This window comes from Bufo bufo, chromosome 1 (genome assembly GCF_905171765.1).
Source record: "Bufo bufo chromosome 1, aBufBuf1.1, whole genome shotgun sequence".
NCBI classification, from domain to species: domain Eukaryota; kingdom Metazoa; phylum Chordata; class Amphibia; order Anura; family Bufonidae; genus Bufo; species Bufo bufo.
Window position 1 is genome coordinate 126,398,731 of NC_053389.1, and position 21,416 is coordinate 126,420,146.

Below are 21,416 nucleotides of genomic sequence, written 5' to 3' on the forward strand. Positions count from 1 at the left end.
TTGTAAAATCAGCTTTGAATACCTTGAGGGGTATAGTTTCTTAGTGAAGTTTTATGGAGTTTCTACTCTAGGGGTGCATCAGGGGGGCTTCAAATGGGACATGGTGTCCAAAAAACCAGTCCAGCTAAATCTGCCTTCCAAAAACCATACGGCACACCTTTCCCTCTACGCCCTAATTGGTTAACAACGATTGTAAAATCAGTTTTGAATACCTTGAGGGGTGTAGTTTCTAGAATGGGGTCATTTTTGGGTGTTTTCTATTATGTAAGCCTCACAAAGTGACTTCAGACCTGAACTGGTCCCTAAAAAGTGGGTTTTTGAAAATGTCTGAAAAATTTCAAGATTTGCTTCTAAACTTCTAAGCCTTGTAACATCCCCCAAAAATAAAATATAATTCCCAAATTGATCCAAACAAGTAGACATATGGGGAATGTAAAGTAATAACTATTTTTGTAGGTATTACTATGTATTATAGAAGTAGAGAAATTGAAACTTGGAAATTTGCAATTTTTTACAAACTTTTGGTAAATTTAGTATTTTTTTTATAAATAAAAATTAATTTTTTGACTTCATTTTACCAGTGTCATGAAGTACAATATGTGACGGAAAAAACGATCTCTGAATGGCCTGGATAAGTCAAAGTGTTTTAAAGTTATCATCACTTAAAGTGACACTGGTCAGATTTGCAAAAAATGGACTGGTCCTTAGGATGAAATAAGGCTGTGTCCCAAAGGGGTTAACATACCAATAAACTACACCTGCTGATACTCCATATGAAAGAGTATTTTTCAAACAGCATAACAGTGCTTTTTTTAAACAGGCTGTTTGTTACCGCTGGCTACCATCCATTTATATTTACTTCAGCATGTATGGGTAATATTACTAATGGGGGGAGTGGTTTGCTTGGAAAAGCGCAGAGGGGCATGGGCACCAGACTCATCAACGCCGCCCCTGGACACCTATACAAGCTAATTAGCAATGAAATAAAAGCTTTTTTTCACATAATACAGGCGATGGACAGCAATATGAAAGGTAAAATTTTAATAGAGGGAAGGTAAGGGAGATCATGATGTTACTGGTGTAAAGTGATGATTTTACGTTAAAGACTCCCTTTAACCAATGAATAGACCAGCGATAAACTCTGCCTAAATACCATTATAAAAATCTAGTCCGCTTGTCACCTATCAGCAAGCGACTTTACCCCTCCTAATAATAAAGCAACTGTGACAACTGAATCAACAGAGAGATCTGCAGGCTGGCAGCAGATCTTCAAAATGCGGCTTGGCAGACAGTATTACGCTGGCAGCCACTGCAATTATATACCCAACATAACACCATCCAATAACCCCTTATCTAATTTCCGAACTGTTGCTTGGTTTCTCTAAATGTCAATAACCCAGCCACAATACCCTATAGGACACCTTCCTAACAAATCCCCTGTTACCTCATCCTACCTTGTAACTTAGATTAGTTCTACCCATCTATAACACCGGTTTTGGCATGTTATTTAACACTAAAATGAGGCAAATCCACCTTTGGGATAATCATAATCCCATGCAGATACCTCTATGTAGGAATTTCTGGATCTTTACCTTTGTTATGATTTCTGAGTTGTTTGTCTAAATTCTTAACATTATGTGATTATTACAGGTAGTACCATTCCCATCGTCCCGCAAACCACAAATTTTTTTTTGAGGAGATGGAGCTTTTCACGGAGGAGGAGTGTGAGGAGCAGGCGAAAGGAGAACATGCCGGACCCTCTGATAATGTTGAGGCCACTTCCCACCCTGATGTGTGCGATTATGCCTGGGGGCCGGGTGTTTGTTGGTCAGTAATAGTATGTCCATGTGCATCAAGTTACGTCCCGCTGCGATGTACTATTATGAGCCGGTCGTGAAGTCGTTAAAAGTGCCAACACTGAGGGGACAATAGATACTACAGTAATAGAAAACAACAGAACTGCACCCTAACTCTGTAAACGACCTAAAAACTATTAACTAAACAAATAAATAACATTATACTCTATCCAAACTATTACTAAGCAAACCAAAATATAATTAAAATAAAGATCTATAGCTACTTAATTTAGATGTAAATCGGCAGTGTTTAAACACATACTCCACACAATGCACTAATTGTCTTGTAACCTGAATTGCAATAATTTTTTATATTTTTTTTCAAACAGTTGTGAAGAAATGCATAAAGCAGATGGCCAGGATGGAGCTGGACCACCAGAATGTCATGCAGGATATCGCTAAGCTGCATCGGCGGCTTTACAAGAGGGTGCGTTAAATGGACAAAACGCACCTTTAAGGCATGAGGAAAATGAGGGAGCTGCTTGCTGAGCTAAAAAAGTTGCCCTAGAGGCCTGTTTTATTATTATTTTGTTAATAAATAGTTTTTTCACTGTTATAATGCATGCTTTCATTTTTTATAATGTTGTTATGCTGTAATTTTATAACTTAGCTGTAAGGCCCCTTTAGTCCAGGGTCAAACTGATCTGGATCCGGACAGACAGCAGTAGGTACATGGTAACACTGTAGTATTAGGCCCACACATAACTTAGCAGTGTCAGGACATACAGCAGCAAGTATTGGTAACGGTGGAGTATAAGGCCCACACATAAGTCATCAGGGTCAGGACAGACAGTAGCATCAGCAGCAGGTAGATGGTAATGGTCGAGTATAAGGCCTCATGCACACGACCGTATGGCTTTTTCAGTGTTTTGCGGTCCGTTTTTCACGGATCCGTTGTTCCGTTTTTTGTTTCCGTTGTGTTTCCGTTTCTGTTCCGTTTTTCCGTTCCGTTTTTCCGTATGGCATATACAGTATACAGTAATTACATAGATGAAATTGGGCTGGGCATAACATTTTCAATAGATGGTTCAGCAAAAAACGGAACGGAAACGGAAGACATACGGATGCATTTCCGTATGTGTTCCGTTTTTTTTGCGGACCCATTGACTTGAATGGAGCCAAGCACCGTGATTTGCGGACAAGAATAGGACATGTTCTATCTTTTCACGGTACGGAAATACTGAAATACTGAAACGGAATGCACACGGAGACACTTCAGTATTTTTTGCTGAACCATTGAAATGAATGGTTCAGTATATGTTCCGCATACTGAACTACAAAAACGGCCAGTATACTGAACGCAAAATACTGTCGTGTGCATGAGCCCTAAGGCGTAGGCCTAACTCAGCAGGAAAGGTAGCAGCAGGTTAAATTTTTTTTACATTATTTACTTTTTGAAACCACAAGAAAAATTTGTACTAAATTAGCTAGACACGTTGTCTGCATCAGGCTGCTATTAGTTTCCATAAGGGGCACATCGAGTCTGTGGCAGAACTCAACGGTAGGGCAGCCAGCCTCACCATCTGCTGATTCCTCCAAGCCAGAGGGCAGTAGGAGTGTCAGTGTTTAGCAGCGGCTCTCTCATCCTCCTTTTGTCTGTGAGGAGGAATGGGTACCGCCGCTCTCCCCACCCATACTGATCAGCACCGCACACACGCTGGGCTCCGGCCAAAGGCAGCTTGCCTCGGCCAGGGTCTGGAAGTGTCCCCTGCTCAGCCGCTACTAACCCCTGGGTGTAGACAAGCCTCGCATCTAAAGGATTTTTTTGCACCATGACCTGCGATCGATGATCCAGGCTGCGCAGTGGAGGCAGCTGCAGAGGAACCCGTCTACAGCCGAATCTTCCCCAATGGGAAGGTGAACTAATACCGACGGCTGAGCAGGGGACACTTCCAGACCCTGGCCAAGGCAAGCTGGCTCATTACTGCCTTCTGTGCTCAGACGGGCACAGAGCCGATGGGTCCTGTGCTCAGACGGGCCCTGAGCCGTTGGCCGGAGCCCAGCGTGTGTGCAGTGCTGATCAGTATGGGTTGGGAGAGCGGCGATACACCCTCTTCCTCCTCCATACCTTCCAAAAGGTCGTGCCCATGAGGACTGAATTGCAATTCAGCCTCCTGCATTGCCTCCCTCAAGATGTCCCTCTCACTGTCGCTGTCAAACAGGAGCAGGGATCATTCCGGGGGGCTGTGGGTTGGTCCTGCAGGAGGCGGAGAGCTGCATCTGCTGTTTCTGCTGCTGCTTGGAGCCGGGCGAGAGGACTCTGTGGCACTGGATTATGCCACAAGAGCCACTACTGCCTCTGCATCCTGAGCGGTAATGGCGGGGCGGCTGCCACGCCCCAAAAAAAAAACACTAATGTGGCGGACAACCCGGACACCTGCGCCCGCCCCTCCGTGGGTAGAGGAGCGGCCCCGTGCTGGAAGCGGCCCAGCACTGGAACCGACTCCCCTACCATGGCTGCCTAAACACCCATGCAAGGTCATATTTTAATTATGTATATATAAAAGAATAAAAAAAAGAGGGAATTTGGCCGAGACTTTATCGGCAAACCGCTATAGTCTACATATTTGCACGCAAGCAAGAAGCAGGGAGGATACATGTGTGTTCACTTCCGAGGGAAAAAAATTACGACTATTCTAAAATATGAAAATATAGCATTGTATTCTATATATTGCTATCTATTCGTTCTCAGTATATTTGTTAATATATTATAAAAACAAATATATAGCAATAAATTATAGTGCTATATATTCGTATTTTAGATTTAGAATAGTCGTCATTTTTTTCAATCTGAACAGTGAACACATGATTCCTCCCTGCTTCTTTCTTTCTTTCTTTCTTTCTTGAGTTTCTGTCTGTCTGTCTAGACGTCTGTCTGAAACATAGAAACATAGAAACATAGAATGTGTCGGCAGATAAGAACCATTTGGCCCATCTAGTCTGCCCAATATACTGAATACTATGGATAGCCCCTGGCCCTATCTTATATGAAGGATGGCCTTATGCCTATCCCATGCATGCTTAAACCCCTTCACTGTATTTGCAGCTACCACTTCTGCAGGAAGGCTATTCCATGCATCCACTACTCTCTCAGTAAAGTAATACTTCCTTATATTACTTTTAAACCTTTGCCCCTCTAATTTAAAACTGTGTCCTCTTGTGGTAGTTTTTCTTCTTTTAAATATGCTCTCTTCCTTTACCGAGTTGATTCCCTTTATGTATTTAAAAGTTTCTATCATATCCCCTCTGTCTCTTCTTTCTTCCAAGCTATACATATTAAGGTCCTTTAACCTTTCCTGGTAAGTTTTATCCTGCAATCCATGTACTAGTTTAGTAGCTCTTCTCTGAACTCTCTCTAGAGTATCTATATCCTTCTGGAGATATGGCCTCCAGTACTGCGCACAATACTCCAAGTGAGGTCTCACCAGTGTTCTGTACAGCGGCATAAGCACTTCACTCTTTCTACTGCTTATACCTCTCCCTATACATCCAAGCATTCTGCTGGCATTTCGTGCTGCTCTATTACATTGTCTTCCCACCTTTAAGTCTTCTGAAATAATTACTCCTAAATCCCTTTCCTCAGATACTGAGGTCAGGACTGTGTCAAATATTCTATATTCTGCCCTTGGGTTTTTACGCCCCAGGTGCATTATCTTGCACTTATCCACATTAAATTTCAGTTTCCAGAGTTCTGACCATTCTTCTAGTTTTCCTAAATCCTTTTCCATTTGGCGTTTCCCTCCAGGAACATCAACCCTGTTACATATCTTTGTGTCATCAGCAAAAAGACAAACCTTACCAGCGAGGCCTTTTGCAATATCACTTATGAAGATATTAAACAAAATCGGTCCCAGTACAGATCCCTGTGGAACCCCACTGGTAACATTACCTTGTTTTGAATGTTCTCCATTGACTACAACCCTCTGTTGTCTGTCACTCAGCCACTGCCTAATCCACTCAACAATATGGGAGTCCATGCTCAATGACTGCAGTTTATTGATAAGTCTTCTATGTGGGACAGTGTCAAAAGCCTTACTAAAATCTAGATATGCGATGTCTACTGCACCTCCACCGTCTATTATTTTATTCACCCAGTCAAAAAAATCTATAAGATTTGTTTGACATGATCTCCCTGAAGTAAACCCATGTTGTTTTTCATGCAATCCATGGGATTTTAGATGTTCCACAATCCTATCCTTTAATAGGGTTTCCATTAATTTGCCTACTATTGATGTCAGACTGACTGGTCTATAGTTGCTCGATTCCTCCCTACTACCTTTCTTGTGAATGGGCACGACATTTGCCAATTTCCAATCTTCCGGGACGACTCCTGTTACTAATGATTGGTTAAATAAATCTGTTAACGGTTTTGCCAGCTCACCACTAAGCTCTTTTAATAATTTTGGGTGTATCTCATCAGGCCCCTGTGACTTATCCGTCTTCACCTTAGACAGCAAACTTAGAACATCTTCCTCTGTAAAGATACATGCATCAAACGATTTAATAGTCATTCTTTCTAGTGGAGGTCCTTCTCCTTTTTCTTTTGTAAAAACTGAACAGAAGTATTCATTAAGGCAGTCGGCTAGCCCTTTATTCTCTTCTACATACCTTCCGTCCTTTGTTTTTAATTTAGTTATTCCTTGTTTTAATTTCCTTTTTTCATTTATATATCTGAAGAATGTCTTATCCCCTTTTTTTATAGACTGAGCTAGTTTTTCTTCTGCCTGCGCTTTAGAAGTTCTTATAACTTGCTTGGCCTCTCTCTGCCTAATCTTGTAGATTTCCTTATCTTCATTGCTCTGTTTTTTTTTATAATTACAAAATGCTAGCTTTTTATTTTTAATGATTTGGGCCACTTCTGCTGAGTACCACATTGGTCTCCTCCTTTTTTAGCTTTTACTGACAAGTCTAATGCAATTTTCTGATGCCTTCAATAATGCACCTTTTAAGTAGTCCCATTTCTCCTGGACTCCATGTAATCCGTTCCAGTCTGATAAGGACTCATTTATGACTAATTTCATTTTTGAAAAGTCTGTTTTTCTAAAATCTAAAACTTTTGTTTTTGTGTGGTGGGACTCTTTCACAGTTCTTATATTAAACCACACTGACTGGTGATCACTAGATCCCAAGGTTTCGCCTACAATGACATCATATACCGAATCCCCGTTTGTGAATACCAAATCCAAAATGGCCTCCCTCCGGGTTGGCTCCTCAACCACTTGTTGTAGAGATAACCCCAGTAGGGAATTTAGAATATCTGTACTCCTGGTAGAACTTGCTATTTTGGTTTTCCAGTTTATATCTGGAAGATTGAAATCTCCCATAATGATAACTTCTCCTTTCATTGTCATTTTAGCTATTTCTTCAACTAGTAGATCATCTAGTTCTTTAACTTGACCAGGTGGTCTATATATCACACCTACACGAGTTACTGCATGGTTAGCAAACTGCAACGTAACCCAAACTGACTCTATGTTGGCCTCACCAACTTGTATTAGGTTAGATTTAATGCTATCTTTCACATACAGGGCCACTCCTCCTCCTTTCTTGCCTTCTCTGTCTCTTCTGTATAAAGAGTACCCTGGTATGGTTATGTCCCAGTCATTTCTTTCATTAAACCATGTCTGCACGTTCTTAATGTGCGATCAAATGACTGGACCGATCTTCACCAAATTTGGCACACGGGTACATCAGGTGTCCGGAAAGGTTTTAGACCGGGTCTCAGCTCTATAGGACTTACTGTTCCTGAGATATTCCCAAAAATTGACCTGCATTAGCCAATACAAGCCTGCAAGGCTTTCTATTCATATTCAAACTGCCATACACACGGTTACATGTCCCTTATCAGCCAATAGAAGATCGCAGGTCCTACTCCAGGTTGCCATAACAACTGATCACAGGTTTTAGCAGTTCGCAGGTCCTTATATATTCTGTCATATGACGTATAACGGCACAACTACACTGCTACATGCTTAGGGGGCAGCGGCCACTATTAACGGATGGGTGCTGTGGAGTTCACTGTTAAAGGGGCAGGCACTGTGGAGGTCACTGTTAAAGGGGCAGGCACTGCGGAGGTCACTGTTAAAGGGGCGGGCACTGTGGAGGTCACTGTTAAAGGGGTGGGCACAATTAAAAGGATGGGCAATGTGGATGTCACAGTTAAAGGGGCGGACACTGTGCAGGTCACTGTTAAAGATGCGGTCACTGTTAAAGGGGCAGGCACTGTGGGGGTCATTATTAAAGGGGCGGGCACTGTGGAGGTCAATGTTAAAGGGGCGGCCACTGTGGAGGTCAATGTTAAAGGGGCGGCCACTGTGGAGGTCAATGTTAAAGGGGTGGGCACAATTAAAAGGATGGGCAATGTGGATGTCACAGTTAAAGGGGCGGACACTGTGCAGGTCACTGTTAAAGATGCGGTCACTGTTAAAGGGGCGGGCACTGTGGGGGTCACTGTTAAAGGGGCAGGCACTGTGGAGGTCAATGTTAAAGGGGCGGGCACTGTGGAGGTCAATGTTAAAGGGGCGGCCACTGTGGCTGTTAATGTTAAAGGGACGACCACTATGGAGGTCACTGTTAAAGTGCCGGGCACTGTGGAGGTCATTGTTAAAGGGGCAGGTACTGTAGAGGTAACTGTTATGGGGGAAACTGTTGATATCTTTTTGCGACACCCGGAAACATAAAATGAAATAGATGAAATATACCCGTGCAAAGCCGGGTCCCTCTGCTAGTATATACAGTACAGACCAAAAGTTTGGACACACCTTCTCATTCAAAGAGTTTTCTTTATTTTCATGACTATGAAGGCATCAAAACTATGAATTAACACATGTGGAATTATATACATAACAAACAAGTGTGAAACAACTGAAAATATGTCATATTCTAGGTTCTTCAAAGTAGCCACCTTTTGCTTTGATTACTGCTTTGCACACTCTTGGCATTCTCTTGATGAGCTTCAAGAGGTAGTCCCCTGAAATGGTCTTCCAACAGTCTTGAAGGAGTTCTCAGAGATGCTTAGCACTTGTTGGCCCTTTTGCCTTCACTCTGCGGTCCAGCCCTCCCCAAACCATCTCGATTGGGTTCAGGTCCGGTGACTGTGGAGGCCAAGTCATCTGGCGCAGCACCCATCACTCTCCTTCATGGTCAAATAGCCCTTACTTTCAAAGTTTTCCCAATTTTTCGGCTGACTGACTGACCTTCATTTATTAAAGTAATGATGGCCACTCTTTACTTAGCTGCTTTTTTCCAACCCCATTTATAAGGCAAGAAATCCCACTTTTTAAACCTGACAGGGCACACCTGTGAAGTGAAAACCATTTCAGGGGACTACCTCTTGAAGCTCATCAAGAGAATGCCAAGAGTGTGCAAAGCAGTAATCAAAGCAAAAGGTGGCTACTTTGAAGAACCTAGAATATGACATATTTTCAGTTGTTTCACACTTGATTGTTATGTATATAATTCCACATGTGTTAATTCATAGTTTTGATGCCTTCAGTGTGAATCTACAATTTTCATAGTCATGAAAATAAAGAAAACTCTTTGAATGAGAAGGTGTGTCCAAACTTTTGGTCTGTACTGTATATAAAATGAGTTTCTGTCTGTTTGTCTAGACGTTCTTTATGCACGACCAAACGACTGAACCGATCTTCACCAAATTTGGCACACAAGTACATCAGGTGTACGGGAAGGTTTTAGACCGGGTCTCAGCTCTATAGGACTTACTGTTCCTGAGATATTCCCCAAAAATTACCTGCATTAGCCAATAGAAGCCTGCAAGTCTTTCACTCATATCTCAACTGCCATACACACGGTCACATGTCCCTTATCAGCCAATAGAAGCTCGCAGGTCCTATTCCAGGTTGCCATAACAAATGATCACAGGTTTTAACGGTTCACAGGTCATTAAAAATTCAGTCATATGACGTATGACAGCACAACTACACTGCTACATGCATGGGGGGCAGGGGCCACTATTAAACAGGGTGGTCATTGTTAAAGAGGCGGGCACTGTGGAGGTCATTGTTAAAGGGCCGGGTACTGTATTCATGAATATTCTAAAAAACAAATATATAGCAATATATTGAATATAATGCTATATTTTCGTTTTCCGAAAATTCTTATTTTTTTTTCCATCTGAGAACATGAATGATTCCGCCCTGCTTATTGCTTGTGGGCCAATGACTCATTGGCCCACAAGCAAGAAGCAGGGAGGAATCATGTGTAGGGTTGAGCAAACCTGAACTGTAAAGTTCGGGTTCGTACCGAACTTTAGGATTTTTGGACCCCGGACCCGAACCCGAACATTTTAGTAAAATTTTGGGTTCGGGTTCGGTGTTCGGCTATTTTATGGAGCTTTTTGAAAGGCTGCAGAGCAGCCAATCAACAAGTGTTTAACTCTGTGCCTTTAGAAGCCATCACAGCCATGCCTACTAATGGCATGGCTGTGGTTGGCCAGTGAAGCATGTCACCCAGCCTCTATATAAGCTGGAGTCACGTAGCGCTGCACATCACTCTGCTGTTACTAGTGTAGGGAGAGGATGCTGCTGCTGTGAGGGAGAGAATAGGAAAGAATCTTTAATCAGAATTGCTTGTTAACTCAGCAATCTACCTAGATTTTGTTTTGTGGGTGCAGTGCACAATCTTTTTACCCTGCCCTGAGCCCAGTGACACAGAAAAATAACTTTTATCCGTCTGTTAGTTAGGTGGGTGGCGGCGGTCAATTTATGCAAGCTCAGCGCACTAGCACAACATATGTGCTTTTGTGACATTCAAATCCAAGCTTGAAATACTGCAATAATAATCTGGGTTTAAAAAAACACTCATTTTTGGCAATATCCTACATCTGGTGCCTTTGCAGCAATTGTCGGTGTGCAATTTAAGCTAGAAATACAACAATAATTTTCTGGGTTTTAAAAAAACACCCTTTTTGGGCAAAATACTCAATATTACAGCACTTGCTGCATCTGTACATGCGAAATTCAAGCTTCATATACTGCTGTCATATTCTGCTATTAAAAAATACAATTTTGGGGCAAAATACTTAATTTGCAGCCTTGTCTGCATCTGTATGTGGGAATTTCAAGCGTTATATACTGCTGTCATTTTCTGTTATTAAAAAAAGAAAATTTTTGGGCAAAGTACTTAATATTGCAGCCTTTGCTGCATCTGTCATTGTTAAAACAAGCTTGAAATACTTCAATCATTTTCTAGGTTTTAAAAAACACCAATTTCTTTGCAAAACTCTCCATCTGGGGCCTCTGCCGCATTAGTCAGTGTGCAATTTAAGCTAGAAATACAGCTATAATTTTCTGGGTTTTAAAAAACACCCTTTGTGGGCAAAATACTCAATTTTACAGCCCTTGCTGCATCTGTACGTGTAAAATTCAAGCGTTATATACTGTTGTCATATTCTGTTGATAAAAAAACACCCATTTTGGGCAAAACACTTAATTTGCGGCCTTGTCTGTATCTGCCAGTGTGTGATACGCGCTTTAGATACTGCTGTGCTATTCTAGTATTAAAAAAACACACATTTTGGGCAGAAATCTTAATTTGCGGCCTTGTCTGCATCTGTAAATGTGAGATACATGCTTTAGATACTGCTGTCATATCCTGGTATTTAAAAAAAACACCCATTTTGGGCAAAATCCTAATTTACGGCCTTGTCTGCATCTGTACGTGTGAGATACACGCTTTAGATACTGTTATTCTATTCTGCTATTAAAAAAACACCCACTTAGGGCAATAATCTTAATTTTGCAGCCTTTTCTGCATCTGTCATTGTGAGATACACCCTTTAGATACTGCTGTGCTATTCTGGTATTATAAAAAACACCCATTTAGGGCAAAGATCTTAATTATGCAGCCTTTGCTGCATCTATCATAGTGAGATACATGCGTTAGATAATGTTGTTCTATTCTGTGATTAAAAAAACCACCTATTTTGGGCAAGATCATAAATTTGAGGAGAGCCTCAAATAAGGGACGTGGCCCCGGTCGTGTTGATGCTGGTGGAGCTCCTGTTGCAGGGAGAGGATGTGGTCGATCTGTGCCAGCTACACGCACAAGTAAAACACCTTCCTCAGGTGCGAGTAGGCGTCAGAACCTGCAGCGGTATTTGTTCAGGCCTAGTGCGGCTTTATGAATGGTGAGGCCAGAACATGTACAGGCGATAGTAGATTGGGTTGCAGACAGTGCCTCCAGTTCCTTTACATTGTCTCCCACCCAGTCTCCTGCTGAAAGATTAGAAATGGCACCTGCAGCCGATGTCCATCAGTCTTTCACCTCACCCCCATTCAAATCAGCCAAGCAGTCTGAGCCCCAAGTCATGCAGCAGTCTCTTGTCACAACCAGACAGCTGAGAAGCTCTGACAGGAGCCGTCCAGATCCTCCTCCTTGAGTTTCTTTGTTTTGATTTCTGTTACTCACCTCGTTAGTCTATCTCAGCTGTCATGCAGTCGGACTGATCACTTCCCTTTAAATTCCTCCCCATAAGGCAGTTGTGTGCGGCTGATACAACTTCCTGGAGTGTGTGTGCATGCTGTTCACAGCTCCCAGCTCCCAGTTCCCTGTCCACAGTCGTCTGCAAGTTAAGTTCTGTTTATGTATTTATGATTTTCTGTTGTCTGGATCCAGGTGACCCTGACTCCCTCCGTGTCTGTGTAGGGAGCCGGTGGTCGTGTCCCCTCACTATTGTAGGGCCTTCAGGTCTAGATAGCCGAGGTACGTGGATATGCGCCCATTCACCTTTGGGGTGGTCGCATAGGCTGAGCAATAAGGGAGAGCGGCAGGTCGATTGCAGGGGTCTCCCTTTTTGTTCCTTAGTTGTGGATCCAGTGAGTCATCGTTTGTATTGTATCATCTTGTTTCCTGTACACCATCCGTGACATTATCAGCCGCCGAAACCGTCTCAAGCATGGATCCGGTTACACTTTTGGCTGAACGCTTTCAGGGTCTTGCTTTGGAGGTAGCTGATCTCCGTAAGACTTTTTCTCAGTTTCAAGTGACCGGTTCAGCTTGCGTTCATGGAGTTTGTGCTGAGCCTAAGATTTCGCTCCCGGATACGTTTTCCGGGGGTAGTGAGAATTTTGTACGTTTTAGAGAGGCTTGCAAACTCCATTTTCGCCTTCTTCCCCATTCTTCCGGTGATGAGGAACGAAGGGTGGGCATCATTATATCGCTGCTCAGGGGTAACGCTCAGTCCTGGGCCTTTTCGCTGCCGGAGGGGGCACGGCCCCTCCGTTCAGTGGATGAATTCTTTTTAGCCCTGGGTCAGATATATGATGATCCGGATCGTATTGCTCTGGCTGAGTCTAGACTACGTCTGTTATGCCAGGGTAAACAATCCGCAGAGATATACTGCTCAGAATTTCGGAGATGGGCAGCAGATACGGGTTGGAATGATGCTGCACTCCGAAGTCAATTTTGCTATGGTCTTTCAGAGGGATTGAGAGATGCATTTGCCTTTCATGAAAGACCTACCTCCTTGAATTCTGCTATGTCTCAGGCTGTTCGTATTGACAGGCGTCTTAGAGAGAGAGGAGAGATCTCTCCTTCCTGTCATACTCAGTCCCGGGACAGTGCAGCAGTGTCATTCTGTGCACAGGGGTCTCAGTCGCTGTCAGCCCCTTCTGAGCAGGAGCCCATGCAGCTGGGGTTGATTGCCTCTGACAATAGAAGATTCAGCCCGCAGGGGAGGGTTTGCTTTTGTTGTGGAGGTATAAATCATCTTGCAAATGTTTGTCCCTCTAGGAGATTCAGGCAGTTTTCTGGGAGTAATAAAGAGACAAAAAGGAAGAAATCTTTTAAGAATGTTCCGTCTGTTACTATTGGCAGGGTTGAGGCGGAAATTGAAGGTTTTCCTTTTGCTTGTAGTTCCCGTTTTTTCCTGCCTGCTAGGGTGGCGCTAGAGAGCAAGATCATTTTTTGTGAGATTTTTGTGGATAGTGGAGCAGCTGTCACCCTCATTGATAACCAATTTGCAATAACTCATGGTTTCCAGGTATGCACTTTGGGAAAAGATATTCCTGTTTTTGCTATTGATTCAGCTCCACTTTCTCAGAAATCATTAAAGGGCATAGTTCACGATATCCGTTTAATTGTGAATGATGCTCATGTTGAGGATGTGTCATGTTACGTCCTTAGCGGTTTGCCTACTCCTCTAGTGTTGGGGCTACCCTGGCTCACTAAACATAACCCCACCATTGATTGGCAAGCGAGGCAAATAAATGGTTGGAGTAACTTTTGCAGAGAGAATTGCCTCATAACATCTATTTCTGAGGTTTCTACTAAAACTGTACCACCTTTCCTCTCTGAATTTTTGGATGTCTTCTCTGAGAGTGGAGTTCAGGGTTTACCTCCGCACAGGGAGTATGATTGCCCTATTGATCTCATCCCAGGCGCCAAGCTGCCTAAATCTCGTTTATACAATCTTTCCCAACCTGAGAGGGTCGCTATGCGTGCTTATATCTCTGAGAGTCTGAGAAAAGGACACATACGACCCTCGAAGTCACCTGTTGCCGCTGGTTTTTTCTTTGTTAAGAAAAAAGATGGTTCTTTAAGACCTTGTCTGGATTTCAGGGAGCTGAACAGTATCACTATTCGTGATCCTTATCCGCTTCCTCTGATCCCGGACTTGTTTAACCAGGTTGTTGGGGCGAAAGTCTTTTCCAAATTAGACCTAAGAGGGGCATACAACCTGGTTAGGGTCAGAGAAGGAGACGAATGGAAGACGGCTTTCAATACCCCTGAGGGCCATTTTGAGAATTTAGTTATGCCTTTTGGTTTGATGAATGCCCCAGCCGTTTTTCAGCATTTCGTCAACAGCATTTTTTATCATTTAATGGGAAAATTTGTATTAGTGTATTTGGATGACATTTTGATTTTTTCTCCTGATTTCAAGACTCATAAGGAACACCTATGTCAGGTCTTACTCATCCTGCGGGAGAATAAATTATACGCGAAACTGGAAAAATGTGTGTTTGCGGTTCCAGAGATCCAATTTCTGGGGTTTCTTGTCTCCGCTTCTGGTTTTCGCATGGACCCCGAGAAGGTTCGCGCTGTGCTTGAGTGGGAGCTTCCTGAGAATCAGAAGGCGCTGATGCGTTTTTTGGGCTTTGCTAATTATTACAGGAAATTTATTTTGAATTATTCCTCTGTTGTTAAACCACTCACTGATATGACCAGAAAGGGGGTAGATTTTTCTTCCTGGTCGGTCGAGGCGCGTAAGGCCTTTTCTAATATCAAGGAGAGTTTTGCTTCCGCTCCCATCCTAGTACAACCTGATGTTTCGTTACCCTTCATAGTTGAGGTTGATGCTTCTGAGGTAGGGGTGGGTGCGGTCTTGTCTCAGGGTTCCTCTCCTGCCAAATGGCAACCGTGTGCCTTTTTCTCAAAGAAGCTCTCCTCCGCAGAGAGAAATTATGATGTGGGAGATAGGGAATTGTTGGCCATCAAGTTGGCTTTTGAGGAATGGCGCCATTGGCTAGAGGGAGCCAGACACCCTATTACCGTGTTTACTGATCATAAAAATCTGGCCTACTTGGAGTCAGCCAAGCGTCTGAACCCGAGACAGGCCAGATGGTCTTTGTTCTTTTCAAGGTTTAATTTTGTTGTCACGTTCCGCCCTGGGGTTAAGAATGTGAAGGCAGATGCCCTCTCACGTTGTTTTCCGGGAGGTGGGAATTTTGAAGACCCGGGTCCCATTTTGGCTGAAGGTGTGGTGGTCTCTGCTCTTTTTCCTGAATTGGAGGCAGAGGTACAGGCAGCCCAGTCAGAAGCTCCTGATCTTTGTCCTCCTGGGAGGTTGTTTGTGCCTCTCGCTTTGAGACACAAGATTTTTAAAGAACACCACGATACGGTCCTTGCTGGGCACCCGGGGACAAGAGCCACACTGGATCTCATTGCTCGGAGATTCTGGTGGCCTGTGCTTCGTAAGTCGGTTGAGGGTTTTGTGGCAGCTTGCGAGACTTGCGCTCGTGCCAAGGTCCCTCATTCACGGCCATCAGGTCCTCTCCTTCCTTTGCCCATTCCTTCCCGTCCTTGGACACATCTGTCCATGGACTTCATAACGGACTTGCCTCGTTCCTCGGGGAAGTCTGTGATTCTGGTGGTGGTGGACTGTTTTAGCAAAATGGTGCATTTTATCCCTTTTCCTGGTTTGCCCAATGCTAAGACGCTGGCGCAGGCATTTGTTGACCACATTGTCAAATTGCATGGGATTCCTTCAGACATAGTCTCTGATAGGGGCACGCAGTTTGTTTCCAGATTCTGGAAGGCTTTCTGTTCTCGCTTGGGGGTTCGCTTGTCATTCTCTTCTGCTTTCCATCCGCAGTCGAATGGCCAGACAGAGCGTGTCAATCAGAATCTGGAGACATATCTGCGCTGTTTTGTGGCGGAGAATCAGGAGGATTGGTGTTCTTTTTTGTCCCTTGCTGAGTTTGCTTTAAATAACCGTCGTCAGGAGTCCTCTGATAAGTCACCATTTTTTGGTGCATATGGGTTTCATCCGCAGTTTGGGACTTTCTCTGGAGAGGGCTCTTCTGGTTTGCCTGATGAGGACAGATTCTCCTCCTCTTTGTCATCTATTTGGCAAAAGATTCAGGATAATCTAAAGAACATGAGTGAGAGATATAAGCGTGTGGCGGATAAGAGACGTGTGCCTGGTCCGGACCTGAATGTTGATGATTTGGTGTGGCTGTCTACCAAGAATATCAAATTGAAGGTTCCCTCCTGGAAGTTGGGTCCTAGGTTTATTGGGCCTTACAAGATCCTGTCTGTCATCAATCCTGTTGCCTACCGTCTTGATCTTCCTCAGACTTGGAAGATCCATAACGTTTTCCATAAGTCCTTATTGAAACCTTATGTTCAACCTATTGTACCCTCGCCTTTGCCTCCTCCTCCGATTATTGTTGATGGAAATCTTGAATTTCAGGTATCTAGGATTGTGGATTCTCGTCTTGTCCGCGGTTCCCTCCAGTACCTCGTTCATTGGGAGGGTTATGGTCCTGAGGAGAGGATGTGGGTCCCAGTGACGGACATTAAGGCCTCTCGTCTCATCAGGGCTTTCCATAGGTCCCATCCTGAGAAGGTGGGCCCTGAGTGTCCGGAGTTCACTCCTAGAGGGAGGGGTACTGTCACAACCAGACAGCTGAGAAGCTCTGACAGGAGCCGTCCAGATCCTCCTCCTTGAGTTTCTTTGTTTTGATTTCTGTTACTCACCTCGTTAGTCTATCTCAGCTGTCATGCAGTCGGACTGATCACTTCCCTTTAAATTCCTCCCCATAAGGCAGTTGTGTGCGGCTGATACAACTTCCTGGAGTGTGTGTGCATGCTGTTCACAGCTCCCAGCTCCCAGCTCCCAGTTCCCTGTCCACAGTCGTCTGCAAGTTAAGTTCTGTTTATGTATTTATGATTTTGTCTTTTCTGGATCCAGGTGACCCTGACTCCCTCCGTGTCTGTGTAGGGAGCCGGTGGTCGTGTCCCCTCACTATTGTAGGGCCTTCAGGTCTAGATAGCCGAGGTATGTGGATATGCGCCCATTCACCTTTGGGGTGGTCGCATAGGCTGAGCAATAAGGGAGAGCGGCAGGTCGATTGCAGGGGTCTCCCTTTTTGTTCCTTAGTTGTGGATCCAGTGAGTCATCGTTTGTATTGTATCATCTTGTTTCCTGTACACCATCCGTGACATCTCTTCTGCTTTTTGATGACTCTGTTAGCAGGGTTTCCTAGGGCCATCCACCTATCCCTGCCCCAGAAGTGGAAGATATTGAATGCACCGATGTCCAACCACTTATGTTTCAAAATGAGTACATGGGAGGACCATCGCAGCACGTCTCGGATGATGACGAAACACAGGTACCAACTGCTGTGGCTTTCGAAAGTGTGCAGACCGACAAGGAGGGCTGGGGTGAAGACTGGGTGGAAGATGAATTGGAGGACGATGAGGTCCTCGACTCCACATGGTATCAAGGTCATGCGAGTGATCTGTGTAGTTCGGAGGAAGAGGCGGTGGTCGCACAGAACCACCAGCACAGCAGAAGAGGGAGCAGGGTGCAAAAGCGGAGCAGCCGTCCCTAGACAGTATGCCTGCTACTGCCCACAACAGCAAGGGACCGAGCACACCAAAGCCAGCTCCAATGAGCTCTGGCATGGCAGTTCTTCAGACAATGTGCTGACGACAAGACACGAGTAGCTTGCACGCTGTGCAATCAGAGCCAGAAGCGAGGCATAAACGTTCTCTACCTGAGCACAACCTGCATGACCAGGCATCTAAGTACAAAGCACGAGCTGCAGTGGAGTAGACACCTCAAAAAACAAAAAAGGTCTCTGGCTCTTCCTGCTTCCTCTTATTCTGCAGTCTTGGCCTCTTCATCCACCTCTGGAGTGACAGTGCCACCTGCCACCCCGTAAACAGAGGATCTGCCAGCAACACCACTATCTGGGTCACCAAGCATCTCCACAATGTCCCACGGAAGTGTTCAGCTCTCCATCTCCCAAACACTGGAGCAGAAGAGGAAGTACCCCCCTACCCACCCGCGATCCCTGGCCCTGAATGCCAGCATTTCAAAATTACTGTCCTTTGAAATGGTGTCATTCCGTCTGGTGGAGACGGAGAGTTTTAAAAGCCTTATGGCGGTGGCTGTCCCACAGTACATCGTGCCCAGCCGCCACTACTTTTCCAGGCGAGCCATCCCTTCCCTGCACAACCAAGTGGGGGACAAAATCAGGTGTGCACTGCGCAACGCCATCTGTGGCAAGGTGCACCTCACTACGGATACGTGTTCCAGTAAGCACGGTCAGGGACGTTAAATCTCTATAACAGCACACTGGGTAAATGCAGTGGCGGCTTGGTGTAAGGCGGATAGCAGTTTGGCGCATGTCCTTCCACCACCGAGGATTGCCGTCCTCCTAGATCACGATTATTATTTTTTATTTTTATGTATTTAAAGTCATTTCCCTATCCACTTTTGTTTGCAGAGCACTTGCCATGCTCAACCTCATTTTTCTGCCATTTGCAGCCCTCTAGCCATTTTACAGCCATTTTAGTGCTCAAAAGTTCGGGTCCCCATTGGCTTCAATGGGATTCGGGTTTGGGGTCAAGTTCGGGTCAAGTTCGGGTCCCAAACTTGAACTTTTTTCTGAAGTTCGGCCGAACCCGTCGAACCCGAACATCCAGGTGTCCGCTCAACTCTACTTGTGAGGTCTGTTCGTCTTCCTCTTTCACTTCTGCTTGCTTTGCTGCTTGATCAGCTAGGGCATTTCCTCTTGCTTCAGAGGTGTCTGCTCGAGTGTGAGCCTTTACCTTAATCACTGCCACTTGGGTGGGCAGGAATACTGCTGCCATTAGAGCCGCTACTGCTGAAGTCTTCTTGATTGGGGCTCCTGCGGCCGTGATGTTATCCCGGGCCTTCCATATTACTCCAAAGTTATGAACTAATCCAAAGGCATATCTAGAGTCAGTCTAAATGTTGGCAGTTGAGTCTTTTGCCTTGAGGCAGGATTTTCAGTGAGAGCAATGAGTTCAGCCTCCTGTGCGGACTGGTCTGGGCGCAATTTTCTTGCACACAGCACCTCATACTCACTAGTGACTGTCATGCCGGTATGGAACTTCCCCTTGTCATCGGCATACCTTGAGCCGTCCACAAAGAAAGTCCAGTGTGGATTAAGTAATGGAGTGTCCTGAATTTATGGTGGCGTTCCTACTTCAGCCTCCATCATTCATGTTCTGGTTCAGCATAAATTTAGTCAGAGGAACCCCATATTCTTGAAGATCCTCTTTAGCCTGTAGATCAATAAAATCTTCAGATTCTCCAGTATACTCCTCCTTGGAAGAGGGAGAAGAGCAGCAGGATTGAGGATGTGACATCTTTGAATAGTGACATTATCAGGTAGGAGCAGGCTACCTTGCAATCGTAGGTGACGTTGATTAGTCAGATGCCTAGGTTGTGTTTGTTGGAGAAATGTCATGTGGTGCTAGGATAGTGAAGGGGTGGCCCAGTACCATATCAGAAGTGGTGTCCAGCAGGGCACTGGCTGCATGTACAGCTCTGACAGAGGAAGGGGCTGCCCTGGCTATTGGGTCCAGTCTCTTTGTATAGTTGGACTTTGGGGTCCTTCAGGGTCACAGTGACTGGTGGGACATTGAGGCGTCTGATATCCTGGGGTCCTTTGGCCCAGAGAGTATCGGGGATTAGTGTTGAGCGCGAATATTCGAATATCAATTTTTTTTTACGAATATCGGCACTTCGCTAATTCGCGAATATTTCGACTATAGCACTATAAATTTGCTATTTCGAATATTCTTTTTTTTTGTTTTGTTTTTTATTGTCATATTTTTTTTTTCCCACTTCCCAAAAGTAGTTCTTACCTGTCCTGAGGATTCCTGGCTTCCTGGCTGCTCCAGTCAGTGCCCGTTGCCGCTTCTGCCGACTTCCGTGCTCATGGAGCGTCCCCATCACCATGGGAACGCCTCCATACTAGAATGTACTGTCGGATTTGAAAATTACGTTGAAATCGCAATTCGATTATTATAACTTGAATTAATCGAATTGCGATTCCAACTTAGCACTGCTATATTCCATATTGGTTAACTTCGTTAATTCTAGCAAGCAGCCCCATTAGAAACACAGCTCTAAGTTGAAATCACAATTCGATTATTATAACTTGAATTAATCGAATTGCGATTCCAACTTAGCACTGCTATATTCCATATTCGTTAACTTTGTTAATTCTAGCAAGCAGCCCCATTAGAAACACAGCTCTAAGTTGAAATCGCGATTCGATTATTATAACTTGAATTAATCGAATTGCGATTTCAACTTAGACCTGGTTTACTATGGTTGGCTTGGTAGAATTAGCGAAGATGACGAATATGACGAATGTATTCGTCATATTCCTCAAAACGAAGATAACGAAGTATTCTCCATCTTCGTTTTAGCTCCATATTCGTCAACTTCGCTAATTCTAGCAATCAAATAGGAAAGTTGACTATAGAGACAGCTGTGTTTAATTCGCTATGCGATTACATTACTTAGCTTTTTTTTTAAATAAATTGAATAATTATAATAATTATCAATTATTATAATTATAATAGGAGAACTCCGTGTCTCAGTCAGTGATACTTGTCAGAGTCTTCACAACTTATAAACACAACACAGTACATCAAGACTTTAAAACACATGGGGTTCTTACTTTCATGTCCTCGAGGATGTTCCAAGCTGACACGGCACCCCTCCCTCAGACAACCACGGATGGTCTACACCAAAGGACACATTGAGGCAAGATAAGACAGTTTTCTTACCTCTAATCACGGGCCTGCAGTCCCGGTGTCCTTTAGCGAGGTCCTCCTTGTCTGGTCTCTAGGGGTGCTGGATCAGGGGATCCTAACCTCGAGCCCCACGTTGGGCGCCAACTGTTTTGGGGCTGATCAATGGTCAGTAAAGTTTATGTGCTGGTCCAAATTATAGAAGTAGGTTTACAGACCTGGAAAGAAATGACACTGACACACGCAGGTGGGAGTCAACGCATAGCTCTGGTTTAATGCGGAACAGCAGACAGTATA